General features: G+C 48.0%; 1 protein-coding gene across 3 annotated transcripts in view; it reads right to left on the bottom strand.

The window, feature by feature from the left end:
* The window catches only part of LOC103819267 (sodium/potassium/calcium exchanger 3), a 179,623-nt gene that overhangs the window by 123,244 nt on the left and 35,289 nt on the right, over nt 1–21,090 (bottom strand). For all 3 annotated transcript variants that reach the window (XR_007777386.1, XM_050973191.1, XM_050973188.1), the window contains one exon: nt 3,324–3,400. The gene's annotated coding sequence lies outside the window, so the exon portion shown is untranslated. The remainder of the gene's footprint in view (nt 1–3,323; nt 3,401–21,090) is intronic.

Below are 21,090 nucleotides of genomic sequence, written 5' to 3'. Positions count from 1 at the left end.
GGCCACCCCTGAAAACACCTTTACCAAGCACAGGGCTTTTCTCAACTCTGACTGCATCACAAACCCACCTAAAACTCCACTGCTGGAGGGAAATTAAAAAAACCCAACCAAAGCAGGAAGCCACAGAGCCCGGGCTGACTCCAGCCAGCAGATTGTGTACCATGATGTGCCCAGCAGTGCTCCCACAGATGGCCAGGGCACTGGAGAAATGAACCCCCTAAGGAGAGAGCCCTGTGCTGCAGAAATGAGATGTGTCTGGGTACTGACCCGATGCAGAAATAGAGACAGGACCTGTCCAGGGTGACCTACATTTCCCAGCCCCTCACAGGAGGGAGGCAGGGCCTGTCAGAGCCTGGTTCCCATGGCTACGGGAAGCAGTGGCAAGCCAGGAGCAGGAGGGATGGCTGAGCACAGACACTGCTCCTCCACCCTGCTCAGTGGGGAGGGCCCAGCTCTGCCCAGGGACAGGCTCAGCTCTGACCATGCACGGGCTCCTCACACTGGCAAGCCAACATATTCTGGCACTGCACTCCAGATCTGCTGGAGGAGGCTGGGAAAAGAGGAAGCAACACTGTGCTTCCTCTTTTCCCAGGGTAAAAACACCAGGGTAATGCAGAGACCCAAACCCCCTATTCTCAGCTGCAAGGTTTTTTCTCAAAACCTTGGGAATTTCTCAGCAAAGCCATTTCCCTCCTGTCTCGAGGGGGTAACTGGTGCCAGAGCCCCTGAGCACGGCAGGGCTGAAGATCCAAAGGGGATGTCAGCTGGAACAAAATCAAAACCAGAAAAAGGCAAAGAGAGCACCTACACAGCCTTCCAGTAGCCAAAGGGACTGCAGGAGAGCTGGAGAGGGACTTTGAGAAGGGCTTGGAGTGACAGGACAAGGGGGAATGACTTCATGCTGACAGAGGGCAGGGTAGATTGGGTATTGGGAAGAAATTCTTCCCTGTGAGGGTGCTGAGGCCCTGGCACAGGTTGCCCAGGGAAGCTGTGGCTGCCCCTGGATCCCTGGAAGTGTCCAAGGCCAGGCTGGACAAAGCTTGGAGTAACCTGGGATAGTGGAAGGTGTCCCAGCCCATAGCAGGGGAGCTGGAACTGGATAATGTGTAAGGTTCCCTGCAATCCATCCCACTCTATGATTCTACAAACAGTAATGTTAAGATTGCAAAAAGAAGCCCTTGGGTGCTGGGGAGCTCCCAGGCTGCAGGACCAGCACCAGACTTAAAATCCAGACCCTGGCCCCTCCAAACTGAACACCCCAAACCAGTGACTTAGTGGGGAGTTACTCAGCAGCTCAGCCTCTTCTCAGAGGGGGCATGGAAACAATGAATGGCAGTGAAGCAGTCAGCTGCTGAGCTCTGAAAAAGTAACCAGGAGAAATTAAACACCATGACTCTAACCTGTAATATGCCCTCAGTGGCCAACTTCTCCTTCAAACCAAAGTATTTTCAGTTCAGACCTAAAACTATTGCTGACTTGCCCAGTTTTTCCTAGATTTTTCAAGTATTTAGGGATTAACTATCATCTTTGTGAAGCATCAGATCATGTCTAGTAATTCACACAGCCCCACTGTGAAGATTTGCTGGGGTCTTTTTTCCCTTTTTATTAAACAATAGGGAGAAGATGCCCTGGGAAGCTTCCTGCTCTTCCCCAAGGTCCCAGTGACAGCTTTTGTCCCATTCCCCTGGCTTCTGGTAAACCAGCTTTGCCTTGCTGTCTTCCAGAATTAAACATGGAAGTACAGGCAAAGGGGCAAAGGACGGAGAACAACATTTTCACTGAAATGAACAGAAACTGTTTAAGGGGAGGTCACTAACATGAGAAGCATGGTCATGACCCCTAATCACCACTGCATTGCTCTCCCTACCATTACAGAGCCCCTTTTATAGTCCAGTTTCCTCAAACCCATGAAGAAACCTCAGTGGAGGCAAAAAAAACCCTCTGTGTCTGTATCCTCTTTCTCCCAAAAAAGTGCATTTCTGCTTCTGCTCTGATTTTGTCACACGTTTGGTAACTGTAATTTACTGTAATGTAAATTAATTTCTGGAAGGTAAAAAAACAGAACTGGAGGTTTCTTACCCCAGTACAAAGAGCACCCCTTCCAACCCAGACTAGAGGCAGGCTGCTAAATGCTAACAGTTTTCTGTTTTCTCCGAGTATCATTTTTTTCTTTGAAAAGAGGTTGTCTCCAGCTATCCCAGTACTAGAGAGGCTGAACCCAGCCAGGTCCTGCACCTCAAGGACCACAAGACAAAGAGTGGTCAGTAAATTTTCCTAAGTCCACCAAACTGCTACAGAGAACAATGGAGCACCCATGGAACAATGGATCAAGGGAGCTGCCTTGCTGTTTGCTAGCAGGGAAAAAACTGAGTACATTTCTGCTGGGACAGTGGATGCTTTTCCACTTCTCATTAAAAACAGATATTTCTTTTTATTCTCAACTAGACAGTTCAGTCCTCCAGACTCCATTTTGGTACATGTTAAAGGCACATTCACAACTGAATTAATATATGAATTTTTAGGAGTATTCTTGTTGGTGATACAAAATCCAGCTCGGGTCCAGTGCTCAGCTTCCAAAACATTTCAAAGCTCAATGTTCCCATGGAAACTTGAGATTCTTGAACTTGCCAGGCACGGTCAATAGCAACGTTACTCAACAAATTTCTGCAGCTATTTAGCCAAAATAAAATCCTTACACAGAGGGCTCACATTAAAATACACAATACAATCTAATTTATACTCAAAAAGAAAGCATGAATCACTTCTCACAGCTAATGGTGACTGCTCATTTAAGCTGACTAAAAATTGTTAAAAGCTTCTAAACATTGATTAGGGCAGGTATTTTCTTGGTTGCTTAAGAATGCCTCTAATGTAATTCAAAGAGCTGATAAAGCAAACTTTATAATCCGTGTAATGCCGTGGATATTTCTACATCAATTATTCTATCCCATAAACTTCAGAGTGTTCCAGAGTTACTTCTTGCAGAACTCTTGTATCTTTTAGCTCTCTGACATTTAGTTTTCATCTTCAACATGCCAAACTGTCCCATTTTCAGAGACAACTTTCCCTTTCCCAAGGCCTGACATTCTGATGGTGTCTACAGAAAAAATGAAAACGGGAAGCCAGTTTAAACCATCCTTCCATTATTGACTCCTTTTTATCAGAAGATCCCAAGAACAAAAAAAACCATCACATCCCTGACTTCACAGTCCATACAGGAGATGAAAATGCACCAAAGAGAAAATAACTTCAATCAGAGCTCTTGAGCACTCTGGGCCCTGTCCATGCCAGCAGGAGAAGAAAGGCAAAGTCACAACACTTACACAGAGGACGTGCAGGACAACAGCTCCATGTCTCCTGTCCTCGTTGGTGAAGATGTCATTGGGGAATTCATGGAGAGCTGCAAAAAGCAGGGAGGGGGGAAAGAAAGCTCAGATGTTTAATCAGCTCCTCACACCCACCCCACGAGCTGCTCAGTAACACAGCGAGAGGCTGCCCAACCCAGCCTTGCAGCCACCTGCCAGAGGCTCTGCCTCACCTCCCTGGGGCTCAGCTTACCTTGTCCTCAGGCACCACCTTCTCCAAAAGTTTACTGTGCCATTTCCTCCACTGGCCAGCACCACCCTGTCACCCACAGATGCCCCCCTAGAGCACAGCATGGCTCCTTCCTTGAGGGAAGCAGTCAGAGCTGTTCAGAGCAGGTGCAATATCTCCTGGAGGGGTTGGCAGCTCTCTTCCCACTGCCCAACAATCCACAGAACCACGGAGAGGAGCACATCAAGCACTTCACAGCCTTTGCTACAAATACCCTGCTGCAAGTCACTGAAAGACAAATTCCCTCCATTTGCTCAAATGCCTTATTACTGCTCTGGATGTTAATTGGATTATAAAGCTCTTAAGAACAGCCTTCCAATTAGGCTGCAGGAATGGCTTTGGGTTATAAATCAAAAAGCCAGTGTAAAGATGATGCTTTAGCATTCAAGTGCTTCTCAGTAATTCCAGATTTTGAAACAACAGCTTTCTTCTAATGGTCAGTTCTTCATATTTCCAGCCATCAGCTGGAAAAAATCAAACTGCCTTTCACATCTTGAGCAGGCTCTTTCTGCCTTTCACATCTTCAGTATTAATAAAGCTCCAGCAATAGGGACTTAATTAGCAATTGCACAGAAGATTAAATGGAAAAACAATCAGCCTCACTCTCCTGGTTTTGCTGCCTCTGAAGCAATAACTGAGCAAAAGGCAGCTGCATTTTAATTTTGCTCCTCATGCAAGCAACAGCTCTACCCAGGCACTACACCAGAGGAGGAAAACACTCTTTTTATATACAGTCTTTTACCCAAAGGCTCAGGTTATTACTGTTAATTGTATTCCTATGGATTAGAAAATTCTATAAGGAGTCCTAACAAACTAGCAGAAGCATCTTTAAAATACCCATAACAGAGCAACACAGCAATACCCTTCTCCTTTATGAGAATCAGTGATGCCTGTGACTTTTCATCACCAGTCAGAACTCACCCACCAGGAGCTGTGACTACTTCCTTCCAAGGCAGAACAAGTCCTGCCAGGCTGCCTTCCCCTCCCACCCCAGCACATCTGCCGTGTCAGAGCTGCCAAAGGTTGCCACAAACACCCTTAGGTGAGCAGCCTAAGGAAGTAGTCAGGGAGGTACCAGCACAAGGACAGGAGTGAGAAAACCCCAACAAGCAACACTTGTTAGCTGAGAGACAACGAAGGTACATCAGGTGGAAAGGATTCATCCTTCCTGAGCAAAACATCATTATGTCAAAATCCAACATTTTCCTCAAAGCTTTAAGAAACATTCCTGACCATTCCCCATGTGAAGGAAACAAGGGAGGTCTGCCTGCAGCAATATGCACAATGGTTTGCCAATACACGTGTGTGCTTCCCCTTCTCCTGCAGCTGCCTCTGAGACTTGACATTCATTACAGACAGATGATAAAAATACAATCCCTTTATCAAGAGTCTCTGGGAGGTTCAAGGAGCCTGAAGCGCACCTAAGGTAAAGGCATATGGGGAAAAAACAGTACAAAAATAGCACAAGCTGTCTTTAGTGCAGTGGCTGGGAATCCTGGCCCTCCTTCCTGTGCACAGCAGAAATGCCCAGCGTTCCCTCAGGCTCAGGTTCCCACCCCACACTGGCAGGAAATGCACCTGCTTTTCAGAGAAAATCCAAAATGTCCATCAGCACATCCTCCACAGCATCGTCTGAACACAAATACATTCAGTGGGTTACACTGGAAACATGCAATTATAAACTAATGTATGCAAATCTGAAATCTGCTGCATTTTTATGAGCTGCATCAGGTGCAGTTGAGTACAGATAAGAGGAGAGCTTTGCAAAACACAGGAGCTCCTTTCTAAGAAGAAATAAAGGGTGCTGCTGGAACACCACTCCAACAACAGCTGCCCTATTTAGTGGATTATAAAAGCTCAGACAGTTTGTTATTTCACTAAAAGAGTCCCCAGCCTTTGTCAGAAAATAGGTGCAGATTTTGCCAGGTTTATTTTGATTGCACAGAAAAAAACTCCAACGACCGTGCCAGTGAACCTAAACCCAAAGAATAAAAGATTTCTGCCTGATAATCCACTCTGGTCCTGCAGACTTGGCAGGTATCAGATTGGAGCAGCAGAGCTTAGCACCTCCCCAGTTACCTCTTGCATTGTGGGCACTAGGCACAATTCCTAGTGCATTTCCCAGGGGGTTCCAGCCCTTGGGCATACTCAGTCTCAGTTTTCAGTTCCTGAGGGTCACATTCCCAGAAAACTGATGGCTGAAGCCTGCAGCTCAACACAACACTCCTTCCAGGGGTGCCGTTCTGCCTTGCACTGGGGCAACTTGTAGAACTGTGGATGCATATAAGGATTATTCACATTTGGAAGCAAGTGGAATTAGATGGCCATTACCAGGGCAGGGATTGGCCTTGGAAAGGGAGCTAAATATTACAGGAACAGATGAGCATTAGGTGTGAGAAGCTGTGCTCTTTTACACTGGACTCCAGGTGTTCTGACAGGCAGTGGCTGCTGTGCAGCACAAGGAGCCCACGCCTTTTGGGGACACCATCAAAAGGGTATGGCCAGATATAGAGGAAAAGTCTGGATCTACACCTGCCAAGAGGAAAATTATTTCAGTCATCACAATGAGCTGGAATTAATTGTTGCCCTATTATTCTCAGTGCAATTCTGTACAATTGGAACCCTATTCAGCCCAGGCCACAGGTGACCTGCAGAAGGTTCTGCATCGGCTGGCACAACACAAATCTGTCTCTGCTTAGGCCAGGTGTGCAGGGAAGGTGCTGCTGTACCACTCCTTGGGGGTGGCACTTCTCACAACCTTCTTCCCAGCTCCTACTTTCCATCTCACATTTAATGTTCCCACCTCTCCAAAAGGATTACTTTTCAAAAAAATCCAGCACTGTACTGGATCAATAGTTCTAAATGCTGCAACAGCCACCTGTTTTTTTAAGAAGTCTTTATATCACTAGCCAGTGTTTCTACTCTGGGGACAAGTAAACCCTTGGGAAATCTCCCACAGCTTTAAGAGATGAAAGATGTTCAGCCTGGCCAATGAGTTACCAGCACTAAAATTCACAGATTTACAGCCTTGGTTCATTTTCTCATGCTGTCCCCACAATTCTTTCTCTGTGAATTCTGCTGTTGCCACCTATGAGAGACAGATGTTAGTAAAGCAGACCTTGCGATGTAAGCCCAGACAAATTCTTCTGCATCCAGGCTGATAGCTTTTTACACAGGGAAACAAAAGTAAACTTTAAAGCAATTAGTCACCTTTCTCCCTGTACACTCAGAATCATTGTTTCAAACTCAAGCTCGAGATTGCTGCTATGTTCAGCGTAAACAACAACACCATGTTCAGCACCTGCCTGCAGAGTGTGTCACCCAACTCCCTGACCTCCAGCACCACCCCTGGACAGCACCAGCTCTGCCTCCCTGCTGTCTGTCCCTCACAGGGAGCAGGGACCAGCCAGGAGGTGGGAGGGCTCAGGAGCTGCTGGATCTGTGCAGCATCAGAGCTCCCACTGCCTGGAGACCAGCTCAGGCACACACAGCTCACCAAACCCCACTCCCAGGGGGAACATCATTAAATCACACAGCACAGGGAAGGGACTGTGAACATCTTTAGCTGCCTTTAAAATCAATGAGGTCAGTCAAATTCTCTCTGAGGGGAGGGCCAGTACCTTCATTTTTTTATATATATTATAATGTTTTACTCTCTACTAAGTGAAAATGGTGTTTACATTGCAGTAGCATGAGCTAAAACGCAAAGAGAGCCCAACTATGGTGATACATCAATAATGAAACTCCTGTTTCACTCCTGTCTCCACTTTGCTGCAAAGCAGCGGCTGAAGCAGCACGGGGCACAGAGCCCACAGTAAATCATGCAGCATGCCCAGAGGCACCATCCCACACCTTGCAGGGCTCTTCCAGGCTCTGTTCCTGGCCCTTGGGGGGACAGTCATCCAAGAGAGGTGGCAGCAAGAGGCAGAGTGGTGGGAGCACCCCTGCTGGAGCTACTGAAGCTGGCCAGGTACCTGTTCACAGGGATGAGCCAGACAGTGTAGGTGTGGTGTGAACAGAATGGGAGAGGTCTGTGTTCCTTATTGAGTAAGTTATGCATGGGCTGGGGGAAGAAAGAGGGAGGAGATGGAGGAATATGAGATGGTGAACCCTGTGCACCACGGGGAATTCAGAACTGGCAGCTCATTTGCATGGGAAGGGACAACAAACATTACTCCCTGCTACTCTGGAGGAAGCACTGGAGAGAAATCACAGCCTGAAAGCAGCTGCCAGAGCAGCTCCTGGGGCCCTCCACCCATGGAGCAGCCAGCATTGCAGCTCCTGGGAAACTCCACTGCTGCCTCACAGCACCAATTCCAGGAAGGGCAGCTCTGGCCAGGCTTGAGGGGTGTTTTACCTGGGTGTAAACATGCACACAGCCACAGCATGCATGGCTCTGTGGGTGTCCCCAGCAGCTGAGCAGCTTGTCATTCCACACATATCTGGCTGACAATTCTCCAGAATTTCAGATGTTCAGAACGGTGCAGAAATTGCAAAATGCATTGAAGAAGCACATGAAATGCCCAGCCCTGCACACTCCACACTGTGTGGCCCCCCTTTTTTCTACACTGTCCTGGCTGTGTGCTGGGTGACACTGTGCCCCCAGACTCAAGTCCTGCTCCACCATGGGGCTCTTTCCCTATGCCAGCTGCACACACACTCTCCTGGATGCTTTCCTCTGCTGCAGGAAGTACAGCCTTGAAGGAACAAGCCCCTAAACATAAGCAGAGCCCTTGTGAAGTCAAAAAGGTTCTGCCTTGGCTTCAGTGCAAATGAAGTCACTTGCAAGGTCAGAGGTACATCAAGATCCAAGGACAACAAGCACCTAAATCTCAGCAAAAATGGAGGAGAAATCAGAAATAATAAATAATATGCAACAGCATATGGTTCAGAAAGAGTTTAAGTCAAATAACAGCAGCAAGTGACCTTTAAAGAGAAGGTTATACTTTCCTTTGTTCCGTACAAGAACTAATTTCTGTCACAGCAAGAATCTGGCAATTGTTTCCCAGGACCTTTGAGCCTTTACATTCCTGTGTTTCACTTCACCATGCTATTGTTAAGCTCTTTTTATATATATATCTATAGATATATAGATATATGTGTGTGTGTGTTTAAACTGACAGAGGGCACAGAGGTAGATTGGATACCAGGAAGAAATTCTTCCCTGTGAGGGTGGCCAGCCCTGGAACAGGCTGCCCAGAGAAGCTGTGGCTGCCCCATCCCTGCAAGTGGCCAAGGCCAGGTTAAATGGAGCTTGGAGCACCCTGGGATAGTGCCAAGTGTCCCTGTCCATGGCAGGGGATGCCACTGTATGGGTTTTAAAATCTCTTCCAACCTTTCTGGGATTCTGTGGTAGATTTTGCTCTGCTCTGTGCCCCATCCTGAGCAGCAATTGCTCCCTGTGAGAGGCAGCACAGGGAGCTATCAGCAGAAGTGCCAGTGGAACAACTTTCACAGACCTAAGCCCAGCTGGTGCTGGATCAAGATGTTACCCTTGACAAATGCAATGCTTCTGCAAAGTGATCCATTATCAGCCACACACTCTGGTCAGAAATAGCTGGTACAAGGAAGGCTCTCAGCAAAGCCAAACAAGAGGAACAAAAACCAAGCAAGAAAAGAACAAATCCCTGGCTGGTTCCTGTCCTCACACGAACCGCCAGAAATTCCTAATAATTTACTGGCTTAATTACAGCTATTCTGGAGTTCCCAGACTCCTTCTGATCTGGAACAGAATACAGTCCCTCTTTCATTCGCCTTATTTTGGGTAACAAATATTTATATTGTGTTCATATTCATGGGCAGGCTAACCAAAAAAGGCAACTTTACAAGAAGCATTTCTATAAAGCCACCTGGAAAGGAAGAGATGCTGCTGTCACCTCTTTTCTTTTCTCGGGGTGGGGGAGAGAGGGACTTTTTAATCTCTCAGCATCCCAAGTACTGGATGCAGGGATGCCATGAGCTCAAAGGAGGGGAGCAAACTCCCCTGGGAATATCGGGATGGATGGGAACCTGGATTGGAGCATAAAATAAAAAAAAAACCACAAAAAACCCCACAAAACAAAACCAAAACAACGTCCTGCAAAGAATGAAACTTTTGGATTTTGTCAGAAACTGCCCTCCTGCCAAAGCAAGCTCTGCCCCAGGGCACCCCAGCCCTCCCAGCCTGGAGGCTGCCAAGCGCTCTGCCTCCCACAAGCCATCAGGGCAGGGATTTACTGCCTGCAAATGAATTTCAACGTTTGAACTGTCCAGGCTCATCTGTGGAGCAGCTCTAATATGCTCTAAGCTCCATTGTAATAGCTTTAAGCATTTATACATTCAATCTCTGCTATTTTACATTAGGCATCCCATTAACTATTTTCTTACTTTGATATAATCAGTGTTTACCATTATTTGGAGATTAGTTCTGGATAATGAGGACACATGGCCTTTCTCCTCTAGAGGCCCAGAGTTGGTTGTAAAGGCAGGGCAGCTCTGCCATGACAGGGAGCCCCTGTCCTGACACCCTGGGGAGCAGAGGACAGGACCCAGAGCGTGTCAGCATTTTCCATTTAAGCTTAAATGACACCCAGAGGATCTGGTCCCTTCCCCTCTCAGCCACAACAGAAGCAATTTTCCTTTCCCATTTCCATCCCAACACAAGGTGCCTAAAGTGCTCAGGCACTTAAATCTTATGAAAATTATATTTAGCAAATCAGAGAGAGTTCCACACTTCAGACATTCATCATTTAGCTCTTTGCATATAAAACTGGCAGGGAAAATTTCCATTCCAAAATTGCAAGGTTAAAATGCTACACCTACCTAAAGCATCTACAAAAGGAAATTAGAGCAATTCTTTACTTTGATAGAGCAATAAAAGTACATTAGAAGGGAATTCTTGAGGGTGTAAACATTAGCATGGGAGAGATTTTTCAGGTGACAAAGCAGCACAGCTCTCAGGATGGTAGCCAGTCTTTTCCAAGGCATCCCAGCATCTCTGGCTTCAGCTTGGCTTGGGATCAGCCACAAGCCCAGCTCTTCTGGAAGAGAGCTGCAGTCAGCTCTCTGCCTGGCTGAACCCACAGCAAAGGGGACTTACTTGTGCCCTTTGAGCATCATCACATCTTCTCGAGCTCCTTTTGCAGTTCATTGGTATTTCTGAACTCCACTCTGCTTCTCCAAGCACACCTCAGACCCTCAGCTCACACCAAATGCACACCTGACAGGCTCCCTAGAGTTACCTGCTCATGGTCTGGCCATTAGTTAATCCAATTTTTCTGCACTGTGATGCAGTAGCTGAAAATGTCCAGGTTCAGCTGGGAGGTTTCTCAGCCTACTTATTACCCTGCCACCAGCAATTCCCTTACTCCAGGCTGTGATTTGAACAATTTTCTCAGTGGTACATGCATTTATCATGCACCTGGCAAGGCCATCTCAGAGAAGATTGGGATATGTGCTGTCCCAAGAAATGGAATGAACCACTTAATTTCTAAAAAGAGTCTGGGCAACTGCACACCATTCTGCTGAGAAGAGTCAGGTGGGAACTGGGGATGGCTGTGGAAAGGAGAAGATGCAGCAGGCAAGATCTTCCATGGATGGGAACCACCACAGCCCTGTCTAAACCAACTAATTGCTTTCCAGCAATTAGCACTGACTAAGGACCAATGTGACTCCCACAGTAAGGCTGTCACAACACCCTTTGGAATCAGTGCCCTCAGAGGGCTGAGGCCAGTGAAACTGGGGCTTCTGGCTCTCCAGCACAGCCCTGATAGAGTGCAGACTTTCTGTTCCCCACACCTCATCTCTGAACTGCACAGGAAGCTCGAGAGATTTTTGTCTTCTTTGTAATTATCTATATAGTGCCACTCTTTCTTCTTACTCTCATTTTGTCCAGGAGAGCATCCCTCATGGGGGAGCTCAGTGCTGCTCAGGGGACCAAGCCAGAGAGTGAGCACCATCAGGGTCCAGATCCTGGGAAAACCAACACCCAGGCTTTGCTCTGCTCTGTGTCACATGGCAGAGCTGGGTCCTGCCCTTTCCTCTGGGGTCCCACTGCCAGATCTCAGTTTTGCTTTCCTGTTTTCCTCCTAGCTGGTTTTACACAGAAGAAGACGTGGTTCAGTTTATTCTGTGACTGTGGGGAAAAGTGAACATGCAGCACATGCAGATGAAGCAAAGTACACAGCAGGTCCCTCTGCAGTTATGCATTTTGCTTTATGGTGACAGGCAGGCTTAGAGCCCAATCTCCAGCATAAAAATCACATCAATCAATGTCAACATACTAGTCATGCATCAGAGAGACAATACTGCCTTTAAATAGGTACCAGTGGTTGCAGAAGACAAGGCGTTTCCAGAACTCCATCTCCGAAGCGCCTTTCATCTCACCCAGAAACTGAAAGCCCCTAAATATAGGACTACTGTTAAAAATTCATGAGCTTCAGCAGCTATTTATCAAAGTCATGGGAATAGGATATTTTCATGATGGTGAATGGCTTGACATTCATTACTAATAAGCAAATGTGCCCTTTATTACCATTTTAGAAGAGAACATCGCTACTGATACCCAAGGAACATTGCATTACCACTGGGCCTTAGCATTAGCTTTGCTACAATACACACATCATTCCTGCCATCTGGATGCCTCATGCTTATTAGTTCCCAAATGATGATGTGCATGAGGCCAGCTCCCTGGAGCTTGACCACACAAGGCTGCTGGGAAGGTCTGTCCCAAAGGTGGGACTCCTCTCCAGGAGCCATACCCCAGACCACACCTTCACTGATCCCTCCTCCTTCCAGGCCCCTGGATGCTCTCAGTAGAGTCCCAGCTCCTCAGTGGCAGTGGCCACCGGACACAGTCAACACCCCCTGCTCATTGCAGGGCTGCAGATCAGCAGCAGTGACACTGGTGCGGCCACAGCCCCATGGCAGGTGACAATGCTGACTGGGGAATCAATGGCAGCTCCTTTCACAGCCTCCTACCACAACCATTTGACTTTAAAGGATCAATCAGAATGCAGAAGAAGTTAAAGTATAGTTCCTCTCTGTGATGGTTTAAGTTTCTCATGTCATTTATACATGCAAACATTTATACGCTTTCTATGTTGACAAGGAAAAAGCATTCATTGCTGTCTGCTGGAAGAAAGGAGAAGCAGAAAGGAAGGAGAAACCCCCTCACCTCCCTCACATGGACAAAAGCTGGCCACAAAAACAGTTTGATTTCAGTGGATCCCCAAGAATTTGTTCTTCCAAACAATCAGAAGGAGCTCCAAGGGCAGCTGTAATTACATCTAAATCCCCACACAGGCAGGACTCTTACACACGTGGCTGGAGAAAGGACCATCTGTTTTACTAAGGTACTACTAGGCTCTTTTTTAATTTTCTTCTCTATCCCAATTATATTCTTTTCCTCCCCTTCCTCCCTAAATGGAAGCACTACATTGGTAATATCCAGAGTCTTAAAATAAGATTATGTTTTCAAATGAGAGAGTCTTTAAAGTTCTTTAAATACCTTAAAACAGTGAACTAGTCTTTCAATCAATTCCAGAGGATTCATTTACAACTTCATTACTCTGGAAGAGCCTACATTTACCAGGCAGCAAATGAGAAGCATTCAGGGAAGTGCCTTCAGCCTCTCCTTTGATGAGCACCCAGAACCTCACCCTAGTGCTCCTCCAGAGTTTTAGACCTGCCCGAGGAGGAGGGAGAGTGTGGTCCCGGTTTCAGAGGCGCCAGCAGGAAGCTGAGGATGGACAGGCCAGCTGGCAGGAAGGGAACCATGACACAGCAATCTGTGCAGGCTTTTAAACTATTTCTGCTCTTGCAGCCCCTCCTAGCTCTGTTTTCCACAGCAAAATCCTGTGTCATGGAAAGGTCAGCTTGTCAGGGTGGTGCTGGCATTGCTGATGCTACAGCTACAGCTGGAGACAAAAAAAGAGATGTTCTCCCATCAATGCCTTACCTAATACCTTCCTCTTTTACACCAAATATCATCCACCTCATCACCCTGTTCCCCCTCCTGCCACCCTGCCTTCCAAGATAGAAAAACAAGAAGGCAGCATTCCTATCCCTCAAGGAAAGTCCCTCTGTGTGAAGGGCTGATCCCTGAGGAAGCCAGACATGACACATTCTGCACAGCCTGGAGGGGCAGAAGGGTCACATCATGGACAAGAATCCCCCACTGCATGCTGCTTCTCACTGAGCAAATTCCAGAGATTCCCAAAAACCAGGACCATGAGCTGACATCCTTCTTTCTCTGGCAGCTCTGTATGCACTCCTGGGATGAGGGACCCCTCTGCACCCCACTGGGTCCAGGACAGGCTCCCACACAGGGCATTGACCACCTCCAGCCACTGAGCCCAAATACTGACTGTGTGCTGCTGCCTGTGCCCTGGCTTCCACAAAATCCATCACTCCCACCCCATCCCAACACACAGCTCCTGAGGGCAGCTCATGAAAACCAGGACCACCCCTCACTGCCTGCTGCACCTGGACAGGACAGTGCTGATTCCTACAATCTGCTATGGAAACTTGCTCCTCAACCAGGACTGGGATCTTCCTGAGCCACAGGGAAAATGCAAATGCATTAACTTCACCCATTTCATATTGTAAATTCACAGTGCAACTCCACTTCCTAACAATGCACACACATGCTGCAGTAAGAAGTGGCCCAGAGCCCCCAAAAGCATTAATATAGAGAAAATCCACTTGCACAACACGTGGCTTTTAGTTTTAATGGCTGCAAGGAGACAAAATATATTTAAAGCAAAGCTAGGGAAGATGACAAGCATCTCCTTGCATTTCAGCAGGCTACAGAAAAGCACTGTACCACTGAAGATGCAGAGCCAGAGACCTGGCAAAGGCACAGGCAGCAGGAACAGCCAGGCAGCCCAGTGAGGGACAAACCAGCTTGGGATGTGAGCAGGGACACAGAGGGGACACTCCAGAACCAGCTGCAGAGGCTGTGAGCTGCTCCCAGTGATTCATCCTGTCAGGAGGAAGGTTTCCCTCAGCCACACCATGATCCAGGCTAATTTCCTCTGCTGACCTATACACTGCTGTGTCACACTTGGGGAACACATGCCAGACACTTCCAAAGAGCTTTGGGGAGGTTTAGCCAGAAGGGCAATGGATTTCAGTGGCAATCACACAGCTAAATACCACGTTTCCCTTGGTGGCATAACCTTTGCATAACTGTTACACTTCCCTGCCATCAATAATCTGCAAACAGCCTTAGAAAGGCCTCTCATCTCCCTTCCATGAGCCATTTCAGGGGCACACCTGCTCAGGGACCCTGTGCAGCCCAATGCAGTCTCTGAGGGCATTATTCCCAGGTGCCATTCCAGCCACGCAGAAACCCAAAGCACAGCACCACTCTCTGCCTGCTTACTAGTCAGAACCAGGGTGAGGATGCAGTGGAGATGCAGAGATGTGTGTGCAGAGCAGCTGGAAGTCCTTGCAGCAGGGGAAACTCTGGCTGTTTGCAGAGACCAAGGGCACAGCACAACCCCGTGCACTGCCAAGCTCTGGGGCACGGGGCTGCATGGCTACACAGACCTTGGGTCAGCAGGCACGAAACAGTGAATCCTAGGGCTGCAGTGGTCTGGGAAAAGGGGATTGCTGAGAGCCAGGCAAGGCATGGCTGTGCATGCTAACAACCTGCTGCATGGCAGGGCCCTCCATGGCTGGAATGGCACCAGAGCGCCCCAGCACTCTCCGAGGGGAAGCACTGCTGGCACAGCAGCCAGCAGCTCTCTGTGCCCTGCCAGACACACAGGAGGGCAGCACTCCACACACTCTGCACAGCAGCACCTTTCCACTCTCAGTTCCACACCCAAGGCTCTTCCCTGGGCTGTGCACCCCTCTCAGCCCCACCAAGGGAAGTGGGGGACAAACCACAGTGAGCACAGCCATGAGATCCCACACAGGAACAGAGCAGTGAACAAACAGGCCCTGACTCAGGTTTTGTTGAAGGAAGGAGAAACTCTACAACATTTTATCTACACACTGCTGCTGTCATCTCTGTGGCTAAACTGGATTTCCTAAAGCATAGGGGGCAGCAGCAGACTTCACTGTCACACAGGTGAGATGCAGGGACACCTCAGAAAAAACAAGATAACAACACCACGGTGCTTGGCAATCTCCTGCTCTATTCTCCAGAACAGCCTGACTTTTTAGAGGCTTTAAAAGCCAACAAGATGGGACCACTGTACATCCAATGCCTTTGGCTTGCCAGGAAGCAGAGTGGGTGCAGAGGGAAGGCAGAAGCAAGGAATCATGAGCAATGAGGCAGTTGTGCCCCTCTGTAAGCAGACTGAGGTGCCAGGGCACAAATCAGGCATGGCAGAACACAGTGCATGCACCAGCACCTTCCAGTGCTGCCTCCTGCCAGTTCTGAGCCCCTGCTAATTCCATCACATGTCCCCCTGGGTTGATAGGCATCCCTTTTACTCTACACAAAAAACCTGGACACAGGAGACATTCAAAATGCAGCTCATATCCTTCCCCCAGTTATCGTTCCACATCAATCAGACAGAAAAGATTATTAGAGATTATTAACAGGGTTGAGAAGAGAGTTGCTGAGAAGGGGTATGGCAGGAAGGGGCAGCAGTTTTTCTGCACAAAACCAGCTCCAAAATGATGGATGGCTGCACAAGGGCACGCAGCAGGTGCTGGCAGCTGCAAGTTTGGAATTGGGCAAGAAGCGACCAGGTATTTGGATCACAAATACCCATTTGTTCCACTTCTAAGGCTCCTTCCCATGAGATTTCCCAAACTGCTGCAAAGAGCTGACTGATCCTCTCAAGGCACAGGCATCACCCTTGTCACTCCATGGAGCAGCACAGAGGTGCAGGGGGTGAAGTGACTCATGAGATGGCAAAGCAGCAGCAAACGAAGGCACTGCCTTGCACACTCACAGACTGAAATACTTTCTTCTCCTTTCCACCAGGCTCAGCATCACCACCAGAAACAGCCCCACCCCATTCAAACCCCAATAAAAACCCTTCAAGCTTGATTTTATGGGACTCAAACCACAAAGCTTTTATGGAAAACTGAATTATTTTCCTTAAATGCCTCCTTCCTGCTTCCAAAAGCCCCGATTTTATTCAGCTCTCTGCTGAGAATTTCCCTATTGTAATTTTGACTCAGCCAGAGCAAACGAAAACCAAGGGAAGTTTTTCTGCTGACTGCTTTAATCCCCCTGAAGCCCTAAACATACAGGGCTGGCTGATTTCTAGGGCAGCACTGCAAGCTGGGAATAAGACAGCTTCAGAGGTCTGGACCCCTTGGAGGGGACCTGGACATGGAATACAGCTCAGGCACTGATGGACAGAGGATCTGTCCCATCCCAGTGTGGAAATCTGGGATGCACACTTCAGCTTGCTGTCAATGCCATAATTTAGTGTTGAGACTGAGAGCAGCATCTGACCCCCCAGAACTACCCAAAGTCATCTCCATTTGTACAGAGTGACTGGATGGAAGTTCTCTGCCCAGTGTTCACCAAACCAGAGCAGGAACACCCTGCAAGGAGATCTGGCACATGCCTGGCAGGGAAGCACATTTTCCCTCTTCCCTTTCCACACCTGACTTTTCCCTGGCCCACTGTGCAGGTGTCTGGGACAGAGCCCCAGATCCCACAGAGCAAACACTCTTCCCAAAGCACACACTGCTGACACTGTGCCACAGCCATGAAAACAGGACACACTTTGTGCTTTTCCCACAGCAAGGCTCCATTGATCAGCAAAGCAGAATATTTTTGCCCCAGCCACGGGGAAAGAATTAATCTGTGTAGCAGCATGCCCTTGCATGATGCCTGGGGAAGGCATTACCATCCCCACCTAATGCATTCTCTGATGAGCTTCCTGAAAGGCTTCCTAGCCCTGAGCAGGGAAGCTTTTCCTGCACAGGACAAGGCTCTCTGGCACTCCACCACAGCAGCCTGCTCTCCATCCAAGCACTGCAGAGGCCAAGTTTTCTTTTTTCAGCTGCATGATATACACAGCTGGAGGTCTAATATGTGGATAGGATCCCCAGGGAGGGTTTGTGGTTGGCTGGGAACATTTCCTAAGGTGTTTTTGAAATCTCTTTTAACTCTGAGATTTTTCCCTCTTCCCTGTTGTTCCTCTTATTGCTGCCAAGCTGAAACATAATGAGTTCATTTAAACTGGAAGTGGAAAGGTTTGCAAGGGATCTGTAAAGCTTTAGCTGTTCCCATGTCAGGGACAAGGGCAAGCAGGTCTGGCTGAAACATCTCTTACAGCAGCTATATTTCAAACAGAAGAAAGAACCACCCAAACTCCCTAACACTGAAATTTCCATTTCAGCAGTATTTCAGTGCTTGTCAAGCCCCCCAAAGAGGCTTTACCCGAGCTGACCTTCCATGATCTCCCTGGCACCAAGCCATGGAGGGAATCCCCAGACTCTTTGCTAAGGTCCCATCACTCAAACCAAGAAAATCAACAGTTCATAAACACTGGAGAAACACCAGGAATACAAAAGCACTCCCAAATCACACCTCTTTCTTGTCCTTTCCTGCCTACTGTGCAATTTACAGTTCTACTTTTATTGCCTGGCCACTCTCAATGCCATAGGAGCAGTCAGCAACAGCAATCTGCCTTTTGCTGTCACAGACACCACAGGGACTTGCTAATCAGCCACTCCTGCTCACTGCATTTTCCAGGTTCGACCTTTCCCCACTCAGAACAGGACGCGAGGACAGAAAAAACACATTGTCAACATCCTCACTGTTCAGCAGAGTCAGGAGGCTTCACCCGAGAACCAGCCGCACTCTGCTGGGCCTGGCATGGAGAGCAGGATCAACTTTGCACTTTTATTAGTGAACAAAACAGATGTGCAAAAGGGTTCTCCCAGTCTCACCCAGCTGGCTGGTGGCAGATCTGAAATGATAAGCTTCAAAATTCCTGGTCTGCTCATTTATTTTGGCTGCCAGTCCTATATCTGATGAGCCCGGTGTGACACAAAAGGCTGCCCCAGCTCCCTGTGATTTTAGAGATGGCTAACACTCATTATGTTGGTGCTGCATTTCAGTGCACTGCAGAGACCAAAAGGTTTAGATTTGTTTAAACCAAAAAGTTTAGATTAATTTAAAAAGCACATTAGACCAACTCAAGGAAAACAGGTCCAGTCAGTGCCTATCAGACTCCTCAATTTGGATGCAACTGCTGAAGAGCAGCTAGTTTTGCTGGAGCTGGGATAGTAAAACCAACCTCTGGCCTAGCCCACTGCAGAAACTCTCTATACCTCCTAAACATACCAAGCCACACACCTGCAGTATTTTCTTTGTGGGGCAAGATCCAAAAATAGCCAGATTCTGCATACAATGCCTTCTGAGCTGGCATCCAGCGGTGGCAAAGGTCAAGTGTGCTTAGTTTTGGCACTGCTCAAACAAGCCTGCCCCTTTCCAGAGAGGGCAGCCAGACCAAAGATCCTATTTCCAACACCAGCCACAAAGTTTATGTTTCACCTCCATCCTTGGCAGCTGTTTGCAGTTTTTACTGTTTACCCTCATATTTATTCCAAAACCAACACAACGTGCTCAACGAAGCTATGTCAGGAGAACGCAGCACACAAAATAATATCAGCAGGCAGGTCACTGGAAGTTTAGTGGCTGGATGCCAATCAGATAATGATTTGCAAGCTGTTTCTCAACACGTGGGTGAGCACATGGGACCCTGGGCTGCAAGCAAAAGGCATGTTTGTTTCTAGGAGATGAAGCACTCTCAGCACACAAAGGTACCAGCCCACAGGGTGATGGAGTTACTTGAAGCTGTGCTCACCTTTTTGTCTCATGGCAGTTCATTACACAGAAGAAAAACACCTTCCCACCCGAACACTGACCTCCCAGAGCTCTCTCCTGGTACCCCAGGAATGCCACTCAGCCTAGGAATGAAACACAGCAGAGCATCCACAAGGTCCTTGAGAGCCCTCAACTCCCAAGGCAGGGATTTCTCCACCTGAGGAAGCTGTTCCAGTCTGGTACCTCCATGAACACCTCCCTGTAGTCCTGTACAGCCCTTCTGCACAACATTGGATTTAAGCTGGGACCTCACTGGTCCCAGTTTGGGGCTGGGCTGTTTTTCCCTCTCAACCCTTTCTAGGAAGCTCTTCCACACTGCCCATCTTGTGGCTAGGAATTTCTTGTTTCCAGCCTGTGTTATACATTGCCCATTCCTATCCCCCACTGTTGTACTAACCCCGCCCACAAGTTTAGTCCTAAACCCTGGGTATGCACAGATAGCACTTTATTTTCTTTAATTATTGCAACAAATAAGACCAAGGTGTTGTTTTCTTGTTCTGAGCCTTCACAGTCCCCTGATAATCCCAGTATTTTACATTTACCCGCTCCAGCCTGAGTTCCTTTCTCAGTGTGCTGACACTGTTGCAACAAGCAGTCCTAACAAGCTCCGGGTAGAACTGTGGGCTGTGAACATTTTCTGACCCTGCTGGAAATGCTTCATGTGCCAGAGCTCAGGAACTGGCTGCCCTCTGTGCAGGAGCTGTGCTGTGAGCTCCTCTCACAGCTGGGGCTGCTGTGCTCATGGCAACCTGGTTCTCCTCCATCCCGACTCACAGCTGCTTGCCTTCCAACCTCTGTACACAAACCACCACCAAATACATGGAAAACAACCAATCCCAAGACCCAAATCTGGATTAACTCACTTATTAAACTGTTTCCAAACTGCCTGCTTCTGCAGGAGCATAAAACTTCAGGGCCACACAGTTGGGCAGTGCAGCTCCTGCCTGAGGGATTGATTTACTCCCTCAATCTTTCCCCAGGGAGCTTGGAAGAGGCATGGACTCATCCTGTGCATCCTTTCTTCACACATCCATGAAATCTCAGAGTCCATTTTATCCAACAAGCTCCACTGCACAGTGACCCTCTCCCTGTGCTGTGGAAAGATGTAGAAACCCAGGGCACAGGGAATATTTCTCTGCCTGCTCCGGGGTGCCCTGACCCCCAGGGGAGCACTGACTTTGACCCTCACTCAGGGAGAAAGTTTCCTAAACTCCAGAATAGACCAGAATCCACTAAAGTGTGAAGTGGATTGTAGAGAGTAGTGTAGGTGTATCACTTGGGTGAGAAATTTAGGTTTTGGAATTTTTAGTATGTTGTGGATGGAAGCAAGATGGAGGGCACAGGGCGTTGTCCTAGGCTTCTTCTCCCTTCTTCTTCATGGGTTTGGGTGGCATTTTGTAATTGGGTGGAAAAGTCTGCATTGGGGGCTCCTTGGGATCAGTCATTGGGTTAAAAAGGGAAAAATAATTTGTTATCATCATATTGCAAAAGCTCTCATACCTTCTTGATGATTTCTCATGGGCAGCTCCTCACAGCACCGACTCCTTCTTAACAGCCAACAACTCCAGCTCTCTCCCCACCCAGCTGACCCCACTCTTTTATAGCACTCATCCTCATTGGACACAGCTGTGGCTTGTTAAGGGCAGGCCTGTTCCTAATCTTTGGTAATTAGCATAGCTGCAACTCCTCAGAGGTGAGATTAC

The sequence above is a fragment of the Serinus canaria genome, chromosome 3, assembly GCF_022539315.1.
Source record: "Serinus canaria isolate serCan28SL12 chromosome 3, serCan2020, whole genome shotgun sequence".
NCBI classification, from domain to species: domain Eukaryota; kingdom Metazoa; phylum Chordata; class Aves; order Passeriformes; family Fringillidae; genus Serinus; species Serinus canaria.
Note: the sequence above shows the minus strand (reverse complement) of the source record. Positions and strands in the feature narration are given on the sequence as shown.